Here is a 24,775-nt window from a genome sequence, read left to right as displayed (position 1 = left end):
CTGTGATTAGACTTGAATTTAGTTTATCCCCCTTCTGTTTAATACAGCAGCATTTAATGTGACCCAGAGGGTGCTTTATAAAATTTAATGTGTTTAAGGAATCTCTAATGATGTTAATTAAGTTTGATCTTGCCTCTAGGATAGGACGGTCCTGTAAAAAATTATTTTTTAAATTAACCTGTGTGACATTCAATTTTTCTCCATATTAGGTAGCATCCTCAAAGTTAAGGAAAAAAAGTAATTACTTTTAACCATATTAATTTTTAGAGGGAAGCCCTGGCTTTACATAAGGTATTAATGGTTTTACGCAATATACCAAATTATCAACTATATTTTTTGATTTTTTGTATGCTATTGGCACTCAAGTTATAATGAATTAATTCAATTATAGAAAATCTATCGTATGACTAAAATATGCACAATGCTCTGAACAACAAGGAGGGTAAAGAAAATGAGTGGGTAATGCCGTCAAGGTAAATTCCATGAGGGTGGGATAATGTCATTTTCATTTTATTGAGTTAGATCATGGCACATAGATTATATATAGAAGATGGTTGTTAAATGTTGTACGTGTTGAATAGAAGAATGAATCCATAATGAATATAATAGAGAAAGATCTAAGGAAAATGTACAACAGGGACATATGACTATAATAATGCCTTAGAAAAATTCAGAGTGATGTGTCAGTTCCCAGGAGAAAGTAATCATATTAGATTAAGATTGGGAGAGGGGAAGAAACCTAGGAAGGCTGCATCTCATAGGGATTCTTGAGATGGCATTGGAGGATAGAATAGAATTTTAACATCAAAAAATGGGTTTAGGAGTACTCCAGACAAAGAGAAATCACATGAAACAAGGGACAGAGATAGTAACACATGGCAGGTGTTAGGTGATAAGTGACTACTCTGGATCATTTATAATGTGAGATTATGGACTGAAAAATATGGGAAGATTGGACTTTAACATGCTCTGTTAGAATTAGAAAAAAGGAATAATTTATATTCTCTAATCTGTGGGATTGCCAAAATGCTCTACAATAAAGTAAAAAAATCTCCTCAAATTGATAGTGAAAACTATAACATTGCTTTAGGTAAATTGTGCCAGATTTTAAGAGGCAGGATTATCAAATCAGTACCTTAAATTAACCCCAGATTTTTTTTAAAGATTTTATTTATTTACTCATGAGAGACACACACACACACACATACACAGAGAGAGAGAGAGAGAGAGAGAGAGAGAGGCAGATACACAGGCAGAGGGAGAAGCAGGCTCCATGCAGGGAGCCTGATGCCAGACTCCATCCAGGGACTCAATCCAGGGACTTGATTCAGGGACTTGATCCAGGGACTTGATCCAGGGACTCCAGGATCACACCCTGGGCTAAAGGCAGACACTAAACCTCTGAGCCACCTAGGGATCCCCTAACCCCAGATTTGATTCAGAAATAGAAGACATGACTTTGGTAATCCTTTCAGTAAACACATTGTAAACTCTCTTGTCTTAATTAGATTTTCTTTTTGTGAATAGAATAAGTTTAGATATTTTTACATCCCCTTAAAGTTATTTCACTAATTATCTGTTTTCCAAATCAGCCACCAAGATACTTGGGTAATAAAGTTTTAATGATAAGAAATCATATTTTTGTATACATCTAAATCTTGGTCCCTAATATATATTTCTACTTTTCATATGTCATTTTAAAAAATTATTTCTTGACTGTACTTTTATAGGAAGTATTGAAGAATTTTTCTTGAACACTTGCGTTTCCTATCTATGGCAATACTGTCATATGGCCATTTGAAGTTGTAAAAGACAATTGGATTGAAAGGAAGCAGATGTTCATTGCTCATGATGAACTCATGTGATGCTACTACCAAAGTATACATCTTCCATATCAATAAGATATTTTTTCATTTCTGCCTTTCTCTGTGTGCACTGGAATTTCTTATGTATGTTATTCACTGCAGGAAGTATAATGTTTGGGGGGAATATTGTGATAAGATTTAAGTGTCATACCAAAGGAATAGTTTTGAGAAATTAACTCAGGAGATTTGAACAGCTGCTTATTTCCTTTTTTTATTATTTCTAGGAAGTGAAACTTTTAAACTAGATTTTCTGAGATGGTTTACAGATAGTTCATATACTAGGAAAAAGATAATAAGGTGCAGGAATCCAGGGAGAAGAAAATCTTTGTGTTTAAAGGTATATTTGAGAATATGTTCAAAATAATTTCTAGTGAAATATTGCCTTCACATCTTAATGAACTTAGTTAAGAGAAATTTTAATGTAATAGTAAATTTATACTCATAATTCTTCTCAGAACTTACTGGAATGTGAATCACTTCCTAGAAACCATAGGATATTTATTTGAAGTCAATGTCTGCTTTTTATGATTCTTTTAAAATGAGAGGATATTCAGGGTCTTCTTAGTATCATCTCCTGTGGCCTTGCATGTGGTCTTGCACATCATTACACAAAGCTGAAATAATGTAGTAATCATAGAAATATTTATTTAAAGCCAGGACTAAGAATTTTATTTATGCTTGATTAACCAATCAAAGTTCCTTGCTCTGACCTTATCCTAGTAGAGGTAATAGTTAAGAAATGATAATCTCTTAGATTTACACTAATATTTTTTTATTTACATTAATATTTACAGGTAACATTATATTTTGAAATATATAATGTAATAATAAATAACAATAAAAAGTAAAAGAAAGCATAATTATGTTAATGTTAAAAATCATATTGCAAGTAGCATAATTAATTTATTTGAGTTTCTCAATTAGGAAAAGTGTCATTAAATCTCTTAATCTCAATGTGTCTCTGTTTTTTTCAGCTGTAAATAAGCTTTAGTAATAACTCTGTCTTGTCTGAGCTGACATTGCTAGTGTGAAAATTGGACTCTAACCCAGGACTTCTGAATCCAAAATGATGATCCTATCTTTAGTAAAATGTCAGTTGTCCCAGAAAACAACCATACAAAGCATATTGACTTTAAACCTTCACTTTTGTTCTATTTTCTCATGTATTTGAGCTAATTGTATGATAGAAAATTTTGAAATTTGAAAATTAAAATGTTCAGTCAAGAATTTAGACATTTTTGTCTCTTGATAACCACCAGCTATGCAGAAACCCAGAATCAAGAGATAACCTGAACTAACAATTTAGAGAGCATATGGTACCATATCCTCATTTTAGGGAGGAAAATACTGGATTGATAGTTCTTTTTATAAAGACACAGCAGGGCTCTCCATGAACTCCATAAAAACTAGAAATAATATTATAATAATGGAAGTTTTGGAGGAAATGATTGTGTCTTTTTGAGCTTTTCATTTAAATAGTCCTTTTTAGGGATGCCTGGGTCACTCAGGGGTTGAGTGTCTGCCTTTGGCTCAGGTCATAATCCCAGGGTCCTGGGAGCAAGTCCTGCATCAGGTGCCCTGCATGGAGCCTGCTTCCTTTCTGCCTATATCTCTGCCTTTCTCTCTGTGTCTCTCATGAATAAATAAATAAAATCTTAAAAAAAAAAAAAGTCCTTTTTATATTTGGAGAAAGGAAGAATTTTATCATATTCTTAAGTAAATAAAAAGCAATCCAGATATTTTGTGAAAAGGAGGTATATGCAAAAGGCCAAAAGAGCCTTAGGACCAAAGAAAAAGGCAGACAAGTCCAGCTTCATAAGAAATGGTACATTAAGGGGGCTTACAGGCAGAAATTTGTCTTCAGTGGCCTCAAGATGAGTAGATCTCTGCAACTCCATCTCCCATAAAACCTGCTTTTATAGTCCTAAAGGCTTGGGAGTACATGCTGAGGTACTACCAAGAGAAGAATGTTGCCACTACCGATGTCAGACAAATTATTGTTTGTGTTCTCTTCCAGGATTTTTATGGTTTCAGATCTTTAATCCATTTTGAGTTTACTTTTGTGCATGGTGTAAGAAAGTAGTCCAATTTCATTCTTTTGCATGTAATTGTCCTGTTTTCCCAGCACCATTTGTTGAAAAGACTCTTTTTTCTTGTGTGTTTTTCCCTCTGTTAATTAATCTATGACTATAGATTAGTCATGTGATTATATACATGTGAGTTTATTTCTAGAGTCTTTATCTTGTTCCATTGATCTTATGTCCATTTTTGTGCCAGTATCAGTGTTTTGATTATTACAGTTTTGTAGTATATCTTGAAATCTGGAATTGTGATACCTCCAGGTTTTAGTTCTCTCTCAGGATTGCCTCAACTATTCAGGTTCTTTTGTGATTCCATACAAATTTTAGGATTAATTGTTCTAGTTTTGCAAAGAATGTTATTGGTATTCTGATAGGGATTGCACTGAATCCTATATATTGCTTTGGGTAACATGGACATCTGACAATATTAATTCTTTGAATCCATGAGCACAGGATATCTTTCCATTTGTGTCATTTTCAATTTCTTTCATCAATGTTTTGCAGTACAGATCTTTCAACTCTTTGGTTAAGTTTATTTCTGGGTGTTTTATTCTTTTTGGTACAGTTGTGAATGGTGGTGTTTTTTAGATTTTTGTTTTGTGATTTCATTGTTAGTGCATAGTAACAATACTGATTTCTAGATATTAATTTTGTATCCTGCCACTTTACTAAATGCACTTATGTTAGTAGTTTTTTGGTAGAATCTTTAGGATTTTTGATATATAGTATTCTGTTGTCTGCAAATAGTGACAGTTTAACTTCTTCTTTACCAATATGGATGCTTCTTCTTTTTTTTTTTTTTTTTTTATCTGTTGTGCCTAGGACTTCTAGTATTATGTTAAATAAAAATAGCAAGTGTGAATGTCCTTGTTTTCTTTCTGACCTTAGAGGGAATGCTCTCAGTTTTTCACCATTGAGAATGATGTTGGCTATGGGTTTTTCATAATAATGCCTTTATTATTGTTGAGAGTTTCTATCATGAATGGACGTTGAATCTTGCCAGATACTTTTCTGCATCTATTGAAATAATCATATGATTTTTATTCATTTTGTTAATGTCATATATGACATTGATTGATTTGCAAATATTGAACCATCCCTGCATCCCAGGAAGAAGTCCTTCCTGATCATGGTGAATGATTTTTTTTTTTTTAATGTGTTGCTATATGTGGTTTGCTAACATTTTTAAGGCTTTTTGCATCTATATTCATCAAGGATATTGGCCTGTAGTTTTGTTTTGTTTTTCTTTGTGCTGTCTTTATCTGGTTTTGGTATCAGGGTAATGCTTGCCTTGTAGAATGTATTTGGAAGCTTTCCTAAGTGGAAGAAAATTTTAAAGTGACTCTTTCATGCTGTCATTTTGTAGCCCCTCTCTTTATTGTTTCCTAGATTTTAAAAGATATACAAAATCAATAATTTTTGGTTTTAATGAATCTATACTTCCCACCAAATATCAGAATTAGAATGTATATTTCACACGTGGTTGGGAACTAGAAGAAAGAGATTTTAAACTAACATGGTAGATTTCTTGCCTTTAATTTAGTCAGTGGTCTCAAAAAGGATTCCCAAGTACCCAAGATGATATACTGCCAGATTCAATAAAATAACAGCAAACATTACTCAGGTTAAATAACCCATTCTTAGAAATAAAAAAAGAAACAACAGGTGACTTGTTTTGCATATAGTGGGAAAGAAGGTTTCATAGCCCTGTAGGAAATGGCCAGTGGAAGGTTTCCCTCCAGCTAGTTATGGATAGCAGACAGTTAAGAAAATTAAGGTGCAATGTTCTTCTTTTGGCAGATTTTGTGAAATACAAAGTACTAGACTCTGGACTTTAAAATACAGATCATAAGTAAGAGATTTATGAAAATATGAATATAAACCATAATTTTATGTGTATTCTCGATCTGTCTACTCACATATTTATCTAGAAAATGTGAATATTAAGCAAAAAATAGGAAAGAAAATAACCTCTTTAGATTTCAACTTCAATCTAGGATTCTGTTTCTACTTATTTATATGAGATAACAGATTTGCAATCAAATTAAATTAAATTATTAAATTATAGGCTTGCAATCAATGAAGTAAAGAGCTGGCCTTAAGTAACATGGGAAGATTGGATTATTTCCTTTAAGTTTGTATTCTTAGATGCTCTTACCTCAGAGATAATAGATATAAGCAGGAAAACTTAGAAGAAAAACTCTTCCTTCCTCTTTTCTCACTAGCCATTGCAGTAATGAAAGGATTAGGTTTAGGAGATATGGGAAGAGAAAAGGCAAGAAAGTACTCATAGGTCTTATTAACTTAGTTGTACTAAAAATACAGGCTATGAATGAAAGTTCAAAATATTTTTATTTTTTAAAATACTATTTACATTTCAATAAAGGCTATTTCTGGGATGCTGAATCTAGAAATCAGACTAAGATGAACATAAACCAAGAGTAGAGAAAAATAATTCTCTAAACAGACTTTTCTGAGGACTAGCATTCTTACCTGAAATCAGCTATGCACTGTGTAATTTTATAGATTTTTATGTAGTTGAAAATGTACCATTTTTCAATTAAATTATCAATTTTTTTAAAAAGTCTTATTTTTTTTATTCATGAGACACACACACACAGAGAGAGAGAGAGAGAGGCAGAGACACAGGCAGAGGGAGAGGCAGGCTCCATGCAGGGAGCCAGTCTGATGTGGGACTTGATCCCAGGACTCCAGGATCAGGCCCTGAGCTGAAGGCAGGCACTAAACTGCTGAGCCACCCAGGCATCCCAAAATTTTCAATTTTTTAATTCATTCTGAAATTACTGAAAAATTTCAATTTTGTTCTATTTGTTTCATTAAGGTTTGAGAATAATTTTATTTTTTAAAAGAGAGAAATGGTGATTTCAACAAATGACATTGTTAGGAGTAATGGCAAGGACAGAGACTGAAACCATAGTACTAAGTATTTCCTGAAGGCACATGCTGGTTCAGTTATGAGAAGTTGTATATAATTTAAAACAAATTCATATTCATGGCCAAATTAAAGAAGAAAATTCAATTTAACTTTTAAAATTCCTTAAGCAGAAACAGGTACAGCTTTCAGGCCAGCGCTCTAGCTAGTTGTTATTTCACAGCAGGAATTCTTCCTCTCCCTTTCTTCCTTCCTCCTTCTTGTCCCTTTCCTTACACATGTATTGAATACCAACTGTGTGGGTGGCACTGTTTGGTGCAGAGGCTAGGAAAAGATAAATAGCCTCTGTCTTTAAGGGATTTGCAATTAATAGTTAAACAGCCTTGAAATTTTAACTTAGTTTGAAGAAACTAAATGCAAAGAGATTTAAAAGGAGAAAAGTCTTTAAGGATAGCCAATTCACGTGTAGTTATTAAGATTCTCATAAACAAGATCTACAACTGTATTCTTTGTCTAATGTACTGAAGACTGACTTTACAATCTATTAGCTTGTCGAGGAGAGCTATGAAGTTGCGGAATGAAACAAATAGCCTTGTTTTTTTCTGAATTAGAGACAGAGACTGGGATTGGAAGACCACAGAGGATGGATCTTTGAAACTGTCTCTCCAATGTGGCATTAACCATTCTCCTTTTTCTTCTGACCTAAAAATACAGCTAGAGTATAAAAGGGGAAATAATAAAAACATTTTTATAGTTGCCCTGTATCATATAATCCAATAATTTCAGCAAGATATTTGAAGAATTTCTTTGTCTTGTGGATATTTATCTTTTCCAAGTCTAAAGAGTTTAGCAAATGGCAACATAATGAGCAGTGCAAAAACAACTCTTAGGTGACCAGTTTGCAATCAAAGCATGCTCTATGAATCCCTGTTATTATTCCCCCTTGTTTGCTTTATTATTTTCTGTCTTATTTTGTCTAAAGCATTCTCTTACTTGATACTGCATCTTTTCAATAGCTCCTTTCTGTAAAATCAACTGCCAATGCTAATTGCAGAGGCTTAGTACAGATGCACTGAGTGGAGACCTCAGAGATAACATCTTTATCTTAAGTTTTATAGAGCCCAAGACTGCTCTTATCTTTTAATTCTCTCTGTAGCAGCTGCACTTATCTTTCATGAACAGATTTGAAATGTGACGAAAATGCTAACAAATTTGCCAATACATAACCTTTTCTTTCCAGTATCATTAAGGATTAGGGTGAATGACTCATTTTCTAGTATTATCCATATGCAATTGTGGTCATTACTGACCCCTTAATTATTGCTATTAGATTCCATAGAATTTTAAGCACTTTGCAACTTTCCTATTATTTGGAAACGAAATATTTTCAAAGATGCCAATATTACTGCTCTGATATTCAAGCATATTTCTTCAATAGCTAAATTTTGCCTCATTCTACTCACAGAAATAAATAATATTAATGAATAAAATCTCAAATGAGGGATGCCTGGGTGGCTCGGTGGTTTCGTGCCTGCCTTTGGCCCAGGGCGTGATCCTGGAGTCCCGGGATCGAGTCCCACGTCGGGCTTCCTGCATGGAGCCTGCTTCTCCCTCTGCCTGTGTCTCTGCCTCTCTCTCTCTCTCTCATGAATAAATAAATTAAATATTTTTTAAAAATCTCAAATGATCTCCCCACTCCTATTTTCCCCACAAAATACTCACTTTTAATTAATGATAAATAATATAAAGAAATACACATTTTAAAAATTAAATGCCTAGAAGTCAAAATCCACTTTAGAGGCAGACAAATTATTGATACTGCTATTTAGTTCTTACTAACTTTTCTATAATTTCTATTGGTATGCCTGGCTGAAAATCACTACTTTTTATTCACTTGGATACAGGCAATAATAATAATGATAATGGCTAACCTTTATTTTGTACCTATGATGTGGGAGCCATTATACTGCCTGACTTGGAATATTTTATTAATTCACACAGTAATCATAGTATCTTCATTTTATAGCTGTGGTTAAGTATTTTGCCCCAATTTGCATAGGCAGAAACTGACATAACTAGGATTTGAACCCTTGTCTTTGTGAGTGATGCCAAAACCAGCTGCAACCTCCTCCACACACACATTCAATCACTGTAGTATAATTTGTCCTTCATTACCTTGCTCTCCAGGTGCCTCTGAGGATGAATGTAAATTGATTTATTTGAGACTTTTCAGAGCCATATTTTGCATGATAATGATTTTCTTTTTATCCCTCAAATTGCCACTTTATTTTCTACCCATAAGGTCTAATGCATTTTTATGTTTTTTCTTTTTTTTTTCTGAGAACACAGTTGCTTATCTCTGTATTTTCTGTGCATAGCACAGTTTCTGGCAAATGGAAGACTCTAAGTGAATATTTACTTATTTTCTTACAGATTCATATGTAATTTTTATTTAAAATCAAACTGTGCATACAATTTTGCTAATAATTATTATCAAATAAGTTTAGAACATCAATCCGAACATCATCCCAAGTCAATAATATCAGTTCAGATACATCATGTTTAATAGATCCATGGTATTCCTTGATATGCCTGTACCATAGTTAATTCACCCAATCCACCATTTTTGAAATTTTAGGTAGTTTCCAATTTTTAGCATTTGTTATCAGTGTTGAGAGGCATGTCTCTATGCTTAGTTCTTTATATATAGCTATGCCCAATTTTTAAAGAAAAGGCATTTATTAGGTCAATGGGTGTGTACATTTCAAGTTTTGGTCGACACTGATAAAATTTATGTTCCCCGCAGAGCGAGATGAGGTAGAAACAAACAAACATCGCTAGATAAAACATAGATTTTATTTACTGCAACAACAGATTTGCTACTATATTCTGAGCAAGCCACCTAACCTATCTATGAGTTTATTGATAACATCCTGGATGGAGATTTAATGCCTGTTATAATTTACAATTTGTAAGTATTCACAGAACATGTAAGAAAACACTCAAAACTCAAAAATGAGAAAACAAAACATCCGTTTAAAAAGTGGGCACAATATTTGAATAGGTCTTCACCAAAGAAGATATAAGGATGGCAAATTGCATTTGAAAAGATGCTCAACATAATTTGTCATTAGGGAAATGAAAATTAAAATCATAGTTAGGTACCATTACACACATATTAGAATGATTAAGATAAAATAAGACAGAATAAAATAACAAAACCCGACAAACCTGGTGAGGATGTGGAACAATTGTAACTCTCATTCATTGCTGATGGGAATGCAAAATGGTAAACTACTTTGAAAAACAATTGAGCAGTTCGTTGTAAAGTTAAATATACCATATGATCCAGCAATTCTACCCCTGGGTGTTTACTCAAAGGAAACAAATGTTTGTGTGTACATAAAAACCTATAGTGAATATTTACAGCAGCTTTATTCATGATTGCTCAAAATTGGAAACAACTGATATCCTTCACCATGTGAATGGATAAACCAACCATGGTATATCCACTCAATAAAATAATACTCTGCCATAAAAAGAAATGAACTGTTGATATAAACCAATAACATGTATCTCTGAGATAGCTGAATAAATATAGACAGAACTGAGAACACAATGTGCTTACATGAAAGAGATATGAATATTTGATTTCTGTGAAGCTATAGTATTTATCCATTTGTATTAAATCTATTTATTATTTTGTTTATTCTTTAGCTCATTCATGATCTCAGTAAATTATTAGTGAGTTCCTAAAAATAGGCCTGATAGCATTCCAGAACTGAAGGATAAAGATGAAAATACCTACCCTTGAAGAAGTTGTAATGTAGCTGGGGAGAGTTATTTTTCACTACTTAAAAACAAAAACATAAGCTATATAGTCAAACAAGCAGTTGTGAAATATATGTTCAAAGTGCCAGTGGGTGCAGAGATGAGGGTGCTACTAACTGCTTGGTAGAGTGTGAAATCATATGTTATATTTGATGCGGGATGGGCCTATGTTTGTTAAAGATTGATATGCATTTTCTAAAAAGAATTTGGGATGGTGTCACTGCATCTATCTAGAACTGAGTGATATGTCCTCACAATATATTTGAATGAAATAAATTACCAACTCCAAAGGCTATTTGGGAATAAATAAATTTTCTTTCTCTTGGATAGATGGTTTCGATATATACTCCTAAATTGGGATTAGGCATACATCAATATAATATAATATAATATAATATAATATAATATAATATAATCTGAATCATGAGTATAATATAATTTATTTGGGATATTATTTATTTTAAGGCACATTTTACTTTATAAAAAATTTTTCAGGTAAAACATGGATGTATTCTCATCAAGAATCTGGCAATATGTTATAATTTTTTAAAATCTCATGTTTTTCAAATTCTATATTTCTCCAGAGAATATGAATCATGAGTAGGACCGTGTTTTTTTTTTATTTTAATAGCATCACAGAACTTTTCCACAGGCAATTTGACATTTAATTATGTTAGTAATGGAATTTACAGAGGATAAAGATCTATTAAATTATATTGTCATTATTTGAAAAATATTATTTCTGCATTTATCCCTGAGGTCATCCTTCCATTCCCCATTTTCCCCTCTTCCCCTTCCCAGATATTATGTTTTCTCTCTCAGAATTGAAGAATTTCCTAGTATCATTGTATATTTTTTCTTTTTTTTTTTTTAATTTTTATTTATTTATGATAGTCATCAGAGAGAGAGAGAGAGAGGCAGAGATACAGGCAGAGGGAGAAGCAGGCTCCATGCACCGGGAGCCCGATGTGGGATTCGATCCCGGGTCTCCAGGATCGCGCCCTGGGCCAAAGGCAGGCGCCGAACCGCTGCGCCACCCAGGGATCCCCATTGTATATTTTTTCTATATGTAGTATTATATCATCTACAAATAGTGAAACTACTTCTTCTTTACCAATCTGGATGATTTTTATTTCTCTTTATTGTCTGATTGCTGTGGCTAGAAATTTCAGTACTAAGTTGAATAAAAGTAGTGTCATTGGACATCCTTGTCATGTTCTTCATCTTAGAGTAAAAGTTCTCAGGTTTTCACCATTGAGAATGCTGTTTGCTGTGGGTTTTTCACTTATGGAACATATTATGTGGAGGTATATTCTCTCTAAACGTACTTTGTTGAGAGTTTTTATCATGAAAGGATGTTGTACTTTGTCAAATGGCTTTTCTGCATCAGTTGAGATAGTCATGTAGTTTAGAACTTTGTCTTATTAATGTGGTGTGTCATGTTGATTGATTTGTGAATATGGAACCACCTTTGCATCCCAGGAATATATCCTATTGATCATGGTGAATATATTTTTAATGTATTTTTTTTGTATTCAGTTTGCTTGTATCTTGCTATTGATTTTCGCATTTATGTTTTTTTCATTCAATCTGCTTTGTTTAATTAAAATTAATATACACAAATATGTCCACCCAGTGCTCTAAATTTATACCTCTCTATACAAATACACAACAAAATAAGGCAAAAACTAGGGCATAAGATGCTAAAACAAATATCTATAAAAACACCACATAAAAATGCTCTTGAAAAAGTAGTCTATAGTGTTTCGCTCCAGTGAAGTACATCTTTTTAACCATATAATTGTACATAAAAGGTATATTCTTGCTGGCAAGCTAACTTTCAATCTCCTTGCACCTCTCATCTGTTGTCTGAATAATTTCCTGTTTTTTTTTAAATAAATTTATTTTTTATTGGTGTTCAATTTACCAACATACAGAATAACACCCAGTGCTTATGCTGCCAAGTGCCCCCCTCAGTGCCCGCCACCCATTCACCCCCACCTCCTGCCCCCCTCCCCTTCCACCACCCCTAGTTCATTTCCCAGAGTTAGGAGTCTTTTTGTTCTGTCTCCCTTTCTGATATTTCCCACACACTTCTTCTCCCTTCCCTTCTATTCCCATTCACTATTATTTATATTCCCCAAATGAATGAGAACATATAATGTTTGTCCTTCTCCGATTGACTTATTTCACTCAGCATAATACCCTCCAGTTCCATCTACGTCGAAGCAAGTGGTGGGTATTTGTCGTTTCTAATGGCTGAGGAATATTCCATTGTATACATAGACCACATCTTCTTTATCCATTCATCTTTCGATGGACCCCGAGGCTCCTTCCACAGTTTGGCTATTGTGGCCATTGCTGCTAGAAACATCGGGGTGCAGGTGTCCTGGCGTTTCATTGTATCTGTATCTTTGGGGTAAATCCCCAACAGTGCAATTGCTGGGTCGTAGGGCAGGTCTATTTTTAACTCTTTGAGGAACCTCCACACAGTTTTCCAGAGTGGCTGCACCAGTTCACATTCCCACCAACAGTGTCAGAGGGTTCCCTTTTCTCCGCATCCTCTCCAACATTTGTGGTTTCCTGCCTTGTTAATTTTCACCATTCTCGCTGGTGTGAGGTGGTATCTCACTGTGGTTTTGATTTGTATTTCCCTGATGGCAAGTGATGTGGAGCATTTTCTCATGTGCCTGTTGGCCATGTCTATGTCTTCCTCTGTGAGATGTCTCTTCATGTCTTTTGCCCATTTCATGATTGGATTCTTTGTTTCTTTGGTGTTGAGTTTAATAAGTTCTTTATAGATCTTGGAAACTAGCCCTTTATCTGATATGTCATTTGCAAATATCTTCTCCCATTCTGTAGGTTGTCTTTTAGTTTTGTTGACTGTATCCTTTGCTGTGCAAAAGCTTCTTATCTTGATGAAGTCCCAATAGTTCATTTTTGCTTTTGTTTCTTTTGCCTTCGGGGATGTATCTTGCAAGAAGTTACTGTGTATCAGTTGAGTTTGGATGTAATGTTCTGTAGATATCTGTGAAATCCATCTGGTCCAGTGTTATCATTTACAGCTCTCCTTTCTTTGGAGATGTTGTGCTTAGAAGACCTATCAAGTATAGAAAGAGCTAGATTGAAGTCACCAAGTATAAGAGTATTATTATCTAAGTATTTCTTCACTTTGGTTATTAATTGATATATTTGGCAGCTCCCACATTCGGGGCATATATATTGAGGATTAAGTCCTCTTGTTGGATAGATCCTTTAAGTATGATATAGTGTCCCTCTTCGTCTCTCACTACAGTCTTCGGGATAAATTTTAGTTTATCTGATATAAGGATGGCTACCCCTGCTTTCTTTTGAGGACCATTCGAATGGTAAATGGTTCTCCAACCTTTTATTTTCAGGCTGTAGGTGTCCTTCTGTCTAAAATGAGTCTCTTGTAGACAGCAAATAGATGGGTCCTGCTTTTTTATCCAGTCTGAACCCCTGTGCCTTTTGATGGGGTCATTAAGCCCATTCACGTTCAGAGTTACTATTGAAAGGTATGAATTTAATGTCATCATGATATCTATTCAGTCCTTGTTTTTGTGGATTGTTCCACTGAACTTCTTCTTAAAGGGGAATTTTAAGAGTCCCCCTTAAAATTTCTTGCAGAGCTGGTTTGGAGGTCACATATTCTTTCAGTTCCTGCCAGTCTTGGAAGCTCTTTATCTCTCCTTCCATTTTGAATGAGAGCCTTGCTGGATAAAGTATTCTTGGTTGCATGTTCTTCTCATTTAGGACCCTGAATACATCCTGCTAACCCTTTCTGGCCTGCCAGGTCTCCGTGGAGAGGTCTGCTGTTACCCTAATACTCCTCCCCATAAAAGTCAGGGATTTCTTTTCTCTTGCTGCTTTAAGGATCTTCTCTTTATCTTTGGAATTTGCAAGCTTCACTATTAAATGTCGAGGTGTTGAATGGTTTTTATTGATTTTAGGGGGGATCTCTCTATTTCCTGGATCTGAATGCCTGTTTCCCTTCCCAGATTAGGAAAGTTTTCAGCTATGATTTTTCAAATACATATTCTTGCCCTCTGTCCCTTTCCACGCCCTCGGGAACCCCAATTAAACGTAGGTTTTTCTTCTTCAGGCTGTCGTTTATTTCCCTTAATCTATCTTCATGGTCTTTTAATTGTTTGTCTCTTTTTTCCTCAGTTTCCCTCTTTGCTATCAACTTGTCTTCTATGTCACTCACTCGTTCTTCCACCTCGTTAACCCTCGTCGTTAGGACTTCTGGTTTGGATTGCATCTCATTCAATTGATTTTTAATTTCTGCCTGATTGGATCTAAATTCTGCAGTCATGAAGTCTCTTGAGTCCTTTATGCTTTTTTCTAGAGCCACCAGTAGCTGTATAATAGTGCTTCTGAATTGGCTTTCTGACATTGAATTGTAATCCAGATTTTGTAACTCTGTGGGAGAGAGGACTGTTTCTGATTCTTTCTTTTGAGGTGAGGTTTTCCTTCTAGTCGTTTTGCTCAGTGCAGAGTTGCCAAAAACAAGTTGTATTGGGAAAAAGAGAAAAAGAGAGGAGAGAAAGAAGGAAAGAAAAGAGAAAAAGAAAAAAGAAAAAAGGAAGAAAAAAGGAAAAAAGAGAAGAAAAAGAAAGAAAAAGAAAGAAAGGTGAAAAAAAAAAAGGATGGGGGAAGCATCAGAAATCAAAAAGAAAAAAAAAAAGAGGAAAAAAAACATGGGGGAGTATCTCCTGATTCTGTATACTTTAATTCCCTTGACTTCCCCTGGACCTTGTCAGTCTAGCTGGTCTTCTGGGGGAGGGGCCTGTTGTGCTGATTTTCAGGTGTGAGCACTTGGGGGAGCTGCTCAGCCCCCTGCCTGGTGCAGGGCTCAGTGGGGGTTGTTTACCCCGTGAGGCCCCAGGAGCAACAGCCCCAGTGGCGGTGGCAGCTCTGGAGCCCTGGAGTCAGCTCCCGCAGTGACTAGGGAGCTCTCGGTCTGCTCAGATCTGCTCAGCTCGGGGCAGGAGCGTCCTTGCTGTCCTGGGCCCTCCCGGCCTTTCCCTGATCCGGGGGGAGGCCGAATCCTGGGCTGTGTCCCGGCGCCCTGTGCTCCGGGGCCTGCGCTGTTGGATTCGCGCTCCCGCCCCGCAGCCCCCTCCGAGGAGCCGCCCCCGAGCCCCCCGAGCTGCTCCGGGTCCCGCCGTGCGCGCTGCAGCCCTTAGGGAGCTCCGCGCACTCTCCCGGGTCGCAGGTGTCTGTTAGTGTCCCCGGGAGCCCGAGGGCATCCCCGCCCTCCTGGGGTCCTGCTCCACCTCCCCGCGAGCCCCTTTCCGCCCGGGAAGGTCGGTGCAGCTCCTGCTCCTCCGGGACGGGGCTCTCCTGTCCTGGGGACACTCGCCCCGGCCTCAGCCCGGCTCCTCGCGGGCCCCTCCCCCTTGGAGGCCTTTGTTCCTTTATTTCTTTTTCCCCGTCTTCCTACCTTGAAGAAGCGCGAACTCTTCTCACTGTAGCGTTCCAGCTGGTCTCTCTTTAAATCTCAGGCTGAATTCGTAGATTTTCGGGATGATTTGAAGGTTATCCAGGTAATTTGGTGGGGACAGGTGACCTGGGGACCCTGCTCTTCTGCCATCTTGCCCCTCCTCCTCTGATTTTCGCATTTATGTTCATCAGAGATATTGGTCTATAATTCTCTTTTTTGATAGTATATCTGGTTTTGGTATGAAGGGAATATTGCCTGATAGAAAGAATTTAGTAGCTTTCCTTCCTCTTTAATTTTTGGAGTAGTTTCAGAAGAATAGGTATTTGCTTTAAATGTTTGGTAGAGGGGATCCCTGGGTGGCGCAGCGGTTTAGCGCCGCCATCGGCCCAGGGTGTGATCCTGGAGTCGTTGGATCAAGTCCCACATGAGGCTCTCTGCTTTTCTCTCTCCTCTCTCTCTCTCATGAATAAATAAATAACATCTTTAAAAAATAAAAAAAACAAATAAATGTTTAGTAGAATTCATCTGTGAGGTCATCTGATTCTGGGCTTTTGTTTGCTGAACGTTTTTATTACTGATTCATTTTCATTACTAGTAGTTAGTCTGTTAAAATTTTCTGTTTCTTCCTGATTCAGTTTTGGATGGTTATGTTTCTAGGAATTTATCCATTTCTTTTAGGTTGTCTAGTTTGTTTACATATAGTTTTTTTCATAATAATCTCTTATAATTCTTTGTATTTCTGTGGTATCAGTTGTTATTTCTCCTCCATTTCTGATCTTATTGATTCAGGTTCTCTGTCTTTATCTTTTATGAGTCTGGCTAAAGGTTTATCGATTTTGCCAATCTTTTCAAAGAACCAGCTCCTGGTATCATTAATCTGTTTTTTCAAAGTCTCTATTTCATTTATTTGTGCTCTAATCTTTATTATTTTTTTTCCTTCTACTGAATTTTGGGTCGTTATCTGTTCTTCCTTTTCTAGCTCCTTTAAGTGTAAGGTTATGTTATTTATTTGAGATTTTTCTTGCTTCTTGAGGTAAGCCTGAATTACTATAATCTTCACTCTTAGAACAGCTTTGCTGCATCCCAAAGATTTTGAAATATTGTGATTTCATTTTTATTTGTCTCCATGTATTTTTTTGGTTTCCTTTTTGATTTCTTGGTTGACCCATTTATTTTTTAGTAGCATGTTATTTTACTTCTATGTATTTGCATTATTTCCAGACTTTTTTTGGTGATTGAGTTCTAGTTTCATAGTGTCATGGTCAGAAAAAAATGCATGGTATGACTTTAATATTTTTGAATTTATTGAGACTTGATTTATGGCCTAATAAGTGGTCTCTTCTGCAGAATGTTCCATGTGCATTTGAAAAAAATGCATTCCACTGTTTTTGGATAAGATGTTCTGAATATATCTGTTAGGTCCATCTGCTTCAACATATCACTTAAAGCTAATTGTTTCCTTGTTGATTTTTCTGCCTGGATGATGCATCCATTGCTGTAAGCAGGGTGGTAAAGTCCTCTATTAATATGGTGTGACTGTTCATTTTTTCCTATATGTCTGTTAATAGTTGTTTGATCTATTTAGGTTCTCCCGTGTTGGATGCATAAATAATTACAGTTATTATATTCTCTTGTTGGATTGTTACCTTTATTATGATGTAGTATCCTTCTTTGTCTCTTATTACAGTCTTTGTTTTAAAGTCTATTTTGTCTGATTTAGTATTATTTCCCCAACTTTCTTTTTACTTCCATTTACATGGTAATTGTTTTTCCACTTTTTCACTTTCAATCTGCCTGTGTCTTTAGGTCTGAAATGAGTCTCCTATAGACAGCATATAGTTGGGTCTTTCTTTTTTATCCATTCAGTCACTTTATGTCTTTTTATTGGAGCATTTAGTCCTTTTACATTTGATTTAATTATTGATAAGTAGATACTTATTGTCATTGTATTACTTGTTTTATGGTGGTTTTTGTAGTTCTACTCTGTTCTATTCTTTTTCTCTAGCTCTCTTCCCTTGTAGTTTGATAGCTTTCTTTAGTGTTATGTTTGGATTCCTTTCTCTTTTTTGTGTCTGTACCTATTGTAAATTTTTGGATTGTTATTACCATTAGGTTCATATATAGCATCTTATGTGTATATAGAGGGTCTATAAGTATGAACCCATTATAAAAGCACTAAATTTTTACCCCATCACAATGTATATGTTATTCTTTATGTCTTTTTATTTTGTGAATCCCTTGACGATTTTTATAGATAAAATTGATTTTACGGCTTTATGCTTTAACCTTTGTACTGGTTTTATAAGTGATTAATCTATTGTATCATATGTTTGCAATTACCTATGATAATTTTTCCTTTCCTAGTTTCCCTACTCCTGAACATGGCCTTTTCTTTCCACTCAACGAATTCCCTTTAATGTTTCTTCCAAGGCTGGTTTAGTGATGACAAACTCATTTAGCGTGTGTTTGTGTGGGAAACTCCTTATCTATCCTTCTGTTCTAAATGTTACGGAAGGAGTATTTTCAGTTGAAGGTTTTTTTCCTTTTAGTACCTTGAATATACCATGCCACTTTCTTCTGCCTGCAAAGTTTCTGCTAAAAAACCTATTGATAGCTTTATGGAGTTTCCCTTGTATGTAACTGTTTTCCTACCCTTCCCTCCCCACCATTTCCTTTCCTTTTTCTTTCTTTTTGGTGCTTTTAAAATTGTCTATCACTGTGTTTGTTTGTTTGTTTTTTTCCATTGTAATTATTATGTATCTGGGCATGGACTTCCTTTGATCATTTTTTTTTCTCTGTTCCTCCTGGATTTGTATGTCTGTTTGTTTTCTCAGATTAGAGATGTTTTCAGCTCTTATTTCTTCAAAGAATTTTTTCTGCTCCTTTCTCCTCTCTTCTGGGATCCCTACAATGAAAATGCTATTAAGCTGGATGATGTCAAGTTCCCTTAATCTAGTCTCATTTTTTTTATCATGTTTTTTTCTACTTGCTGTTCAGTTAGATAGCTTTCCATTACCCTGTCTTCCACAATGCTAATTTATTCCTTTGCCTCCTCTAATCTTCTATTGATTCTCTCTAGTGTTTTTCATTTCAGTTACTGGGTTCTTCATTTCTGATTGGATCTTTTTTATATTTTCTATCTCTTTGTTGAAAGTCTCATTGAGATCCTCCACTCTTTTCTCAGGCCCTTTATCTTTATTACTTAGAATTCTTTACTAGTTATATTGCTTATCTCTATTTCCTTTAGCTCTTTGGTTGTGGCTCCTGTCTTGACAGCCTGCAAGGTACTCCAGCAGGGATGGATGCCGCTCCAAAGTGACCCTTGCCCTGAGGACAGGGAAAGATAACTATACATACCAGTATATCCACAGCCCCACCAGTCAAACTTTATAGCTGGCACAGAGGATGCCCTGCCCAACAGTGTACCTGCAGTTCTGGCAGATGGCCTAGGATAATGTGTCTGGTCTGATTGCCAGCCTGCCCACCAACAAAAGCCTTTCAGAGTGCAACACAGGGAGAGCACCATACAGTTCAGTGTGACTGTAGTCCTGGCAGATAGGCTGTTGGCAGATATCTGGTATAATAACTAACATGGCCCAATTATAACCTGGAAGCTGCCCCAGAATGGTCACTTAATAGCACAGGGGCCAAACCCTTTGCAGTGTGCCCACAACAGGAAAAGTGGGATGTTACATCTGACTAGACTGAAGGCAAATGTGGCTCAGCCACAACAGTATAGGGCACACACAATCCACATAGGATATATTCCTAAAGTGCCTAGTTCTAGTGAACAACTGGCATTGTGCTACAGGGTATCACACAACCTCTTCTTCATAAGGCTGCTACTTTCAAAATCAGGAGATGTAGCTGACTACTCTAATACATAGAAACAAACACAGAGAGTCAGATAAAATGAGGAGACAGAGGAATATGTCCCACATGAGATAACAGGACAAAGCAACGGTCAATATTTTTTTCTTTGTTAAGGTTCTTTAAATTTTTGGCTACATTTAGTTCCATAGACTTCTCATCTGAATTTTAAAAATGCCTCATTAGTATCTACTGAACACAAATCTTCTTCTAGGCTTTTGAATGTGATTTTTTTGAATCTATTGATCAATTTGGTGAAAATCGACATCACAACAGTACTGATGATTCTGGTCCATGAACATGGTATATTTCTCCATTTATTTAGGTTTTCCTTAGTATCTCTTGGTAACATTTTATGGTTTTAATGCACATATTTTACACATTGTCATATTTATCTCTAAGTATCTAATACCTTTATGCTATAAGTGGCACTATTTTTTTAAATGGCCCATCTTTTTGTTTCAATTTATGAATATTCATTGCTAGTATATCAAATGCAATTAATTTTATGTGTTGCTCTTATTCTTGCAAACCTGATAAACTTACATACTAGCTCTAATACAAGTTGAAAATAATAGACATCTTTGATTTGCTTTGTTCATAGAAGAAATTAAGAAATTAAGTCTTTCATCATGATGTATTATGTTAACAGTAGGATTTTATAGATGTTCTTTATCAAATTGAAGTTTTCTTCTATTCTTGGTTTGTTCATATATAAGTTTGACTGGAGGATTTGGACTTTTTCTCATTTCACAATTCCATGTATTTTTCTGAAGTACCTGGAGGTGGGGAAGAGCACATTCCCCTTAATTAGAGAAGGTAATAATAATAAAAAAGAACCTAAATAACTCTGAAGATAAACTTGGCTAAATGACAATTTTGATTAAGACACTGTACACTTACATTCACATTTAATCTTTAAGGAGGAACGTTCATTTTGGTAGTGCCTAAGACAGTGCTTTGCAAATAGTTGGCTATTAATAAGTACATTTCTTGGATAAAGTGAGAAATTCCATATACAGTGTCAAAGATTGAACTGGACAGAATTAAATAGGCAATCAAGGCTATTATAGTAGGGTAGAGAGATTGAACTCTTAATGAAAGGTAGGAGGATTTCTTAAGCATTAGAGTGAGCTAATGAGAAAGTACTGAAAGACTTTAAGGGGAGTGGCAGTCAATGTGATTAGACCATTTGTCTTTGCTAATTGGTACTTATTAATTAAGACAGGGAAATAGGAACAGTGTCTTCCTTGATGATCACACTTTCAAGGGATGACTTCCAAGTCCTTGAGAAAGATATTCCTGGGAAGTAAAATGGGCAAGGGGCTGGAGAAGATTTACATTTTAAAGAGAAAAAAATTTACAGTTGAAAGATTTCTAAAGTACATGCTCTAAGAAAAGTGAAGTCAGGGGCCAGTATTGTGAAAGAAACTTGTCTGAAATTTAGTCAAACCAAGGGTTACTTTAAGGCCTAAGACCATCTTGGGAAACAGATTGCTGGTACTATTATCCAGAAGTCTACACATTTAACCTTTACTCTTTTACAAATGTAGATTTATACAAAACAAAAGAGGATGGAAAGATTAACATAAATCTATCATCATAATAGACAATAACTCAGAGGATGGGTGTATGGCATCTTTCTATATGAAAATGCATGTAATTTTACTTATTCTAAGGACCTGCAGCAATATTCTAAGAATACTGCAGCAAATGCAATTTAATGGTTCTACTTAAGGCTCATTATTGGGATTTATGATGATTTGGTTTTATGATGATAATTTTTTAGATAGCTAAATGGTCTTTAATTTTTTTGTGCCTTCTATATATCTGACTTTAGTTGTTCAGAATAGTTAGCTTTATTATAAATGGATTTTAAAAGTTAGGTAATTTTTTTGCATATTTTAAATGTATAAAATTATAAATTATGTTAATAAATCTCCATTTATGCCATTTTGCTAAATTATTCTGTTGAAATTATGTATTCTGATAATAGCAACTTAAATTTTTGCCAGTTCCTTTAACACAGGGTAGTAAACCATATTACATGTTACTTTTAAGGGAAAACACATTTTTTGAAATATTTGTATTAATTAGGTCAATTTAATAATTAAGAGATGTAGTTAATTATATGTAATCCTGATTATATACAAACTTCTTTGTATTATATCCAACTTGATAATTACTATGGAAATACCAAGTATGTTTTAAAAGGATAATATTGTTGGAGAAGAAACTGTCTTCTATTCAAATACAGTATTTGTGCTAATAATATTTAGAAGAATTCAGGGAGACCCAAGGTGGTGAAACCCACCCAAGCACCTGAATAAGTGAGACTTGCTCCCAAACTCTGCAAAAGACTGGAGAAAACTTTATTGAAGAGATTGGCGACAGGGTAAACATTCAGTATTTTCTGAACTGAAATTTCTGCAGGGGTTCATAGGCTTGGTTTAGAACTTTCACAAGGTAAAAGAAGCTGGTGTAATGAATTTAGGGATGAGGAAGTAATACAAGTAATATTTATTTCATAGTACTTTCTTATACACTTTGCCACAAATTGAAAAAGTAAACTGTACCTCTGAGCAGATCCAGATATCAGCCTTGCTACTACCATGGCTCAGAGACCACAAAACACTTTTCTACCCACTGCCAACCACTTCTGACACAGAACATCCAGTAAAGTATACTGGTGCAGAAGGCCAAACTGGCCAAGTAAGCTGAGTACTACATTAACATAGCAGCCTGCATGAAGTCTGTAACTGAGCAAGGAGCTGTATTATCCAACAAGGAGAGGAATCATCTCTCAGTTGCTTATAAAAATGTCATAGGAGCCTGTAGGTCATCTTGGAGGTTTATCTCAGGGAGTGAGCTAATGATGTGAAGTGCTGAGAGAAACAGCAGATGGCTTGAGAATACAGAAAGTGATCTCAGAGGTGTCTGCAACGGTGTACTGTCTCTTTGGGAAACTTGCTTCACAAGCACAGAGCAAAGTCTTCTGCTTGAAAATGTAAGAAGACTACTACTGATACTTGGCCAGGTTGCTGCTGGTGGGGACCAGAAAGAGACTATGAATCCATCATAACAGGCATACCAAGAAGTTGTTTAAATCAGTAAAAGGAAATGAAACGAAAACATCCTATGGTGTTAGGTCTGGCTGTCATTTCTCTGTGTTTTATTGTGCAATTCTGAACTTCCTGGACAAAGACTGCTCTTTTGCAAAGACAACTTCCTTTCCTGTTTAATTGAAATATAACTGGCACATAATATTGTGTAAATGTAAGGTTTGTAGCATAATAATTTAATATATTTATATATTGCAAATTGATTATCACAATAAATTTAGGTAACATCTCACATAGTTACATTTTTTTCCCTTGTGATAAGAAATTTTAAGATTTATTCTCTTAGCACTTTCAAATATATGATGTTATTAATTATAGTCATTATATTGTACATTACACCCCCAGAACTTATTTATCTTATGATTGGAAGTCTGTAGACTTGATCGCCGGTACTCAATTCTCCCATGCCACCCCCTCAAACTCTGGCAACCACAAATCTGGCTCTATTTCTAGGAGTTTGGTTATTTTAGATTTCACATACAAATGAGATCATACAGTATTTTTCTTTCTTAGGATCTATCCATGTTGTCACAAATGGCAAGATTTTTCTTTTTTATGGGTGAATAGTATTCCTGTACTTTGTATTTGTGTATGCATGTATACACTACATTTTCTTTATCCATATACCTATAGATAGACACTTAAACTGCTAAGGCAGCTTTTGAGGAAGCCATTGATAAATTCAATATATTAATAGAGAGTCATACAAAGGCAACTTGCTAATAATGCAAAGACTGAGAAGCAGCTTGGCATGTGGACATAGGATCCTTAAGAAGACAAAGTGAGAGAGGAGGGGATAATTAACCAGACTTCCAGCTTTAGTCTATCTTATTCTGAAATTTACACAGTGGACCATTTGTTATCCATATAAGAAGTTTCTTGTTTACAATTTGTGACATGGATATGTCACTTCTATTTGAATTTCTATTTTTCCCCATATTGATTTTGGGTTTAATATTAGGAAAATAGAGCCAGTTAACATACAGAAATGTATCTATTTTCATTTCCTTTTTTCACATTTAGACTCGATTCCTTTCTCCATTGATTCTGCTTTTGTTTTATCAAGATATTTCATCTTTCTTTAATAAGGTTTTGCCATTTTTTTCATATAGGTCTCTTAATTTTTATTACTTTTCCTAGATATTTTATCATTTTGTTTGGCTATTGTTCACTAGATTTTTTATTTTTACTTGATATATAATTGACATATATTAGTTTCAGGAATATAATATAATACAATTAAATGATTACAAAAATAGGTTGATCATTCACTACCATATATAGTTATAAATTTTTTTTCTTGTGATGAAAATTTTAAAGATTTACTTTTAGCAACTTTCAAATATAGAATACAATATTTTAAAAAACAATTTTATTTATTTGAGAGTGAGAGAGAATGAGAGCATGAATGGGGTGGGGCAGGAGCAGAGGGAGAAAGAGGGGGAGAAGCAGGCTCCCTCCTGAGTAGGGAGTCCAATGTGGGGCTCCATTACAGGACCTTCAGATTGTAACCTGAGCAGAAGACAGATGCTTAACTGACTGAGCCACCCAGGTGCCCCAAATATACAATACAGTACTAACAATGATAGTCACCATGCTGTACATTCCATTCCATTACTTACTTATTTTATAAATGGGAGGGAGTT

General features: G+C 35.2%; 1 pseudogene; it reads left to right on the top strand.

Moving 5' to 3' along the window:
• Positions 1-462: 462 nt before the first annotated feature.
• On the top strand, positions 463-23,259 carry LOC112657902 (14-3-3 protein zeta/delta-like; annotated as a pseudogene).
• The last annotated feature ends 1,516 nt before the right edge of the window (positions 23,260-24,775 follow it).

This window comes from Canis lupus, chromosome 8 (genome assembly GCF_003254725.2).
Source record: "Canis lupus dingo isolate Sandy chromosome 8, ASM325472v2, whole genome shotgun sequence".
Classification (NCBI taxonomy): domain Eukaryota; kingdom Metazoa; phylum Chordata; class Mammalia; order Carnivora; family Canidae; genus Canis; species Canis lupus.
Note: the sequence above shows the minus strand (reverse complement) of the source record. Positions and strands in the feature narration are given on the sequence as shown.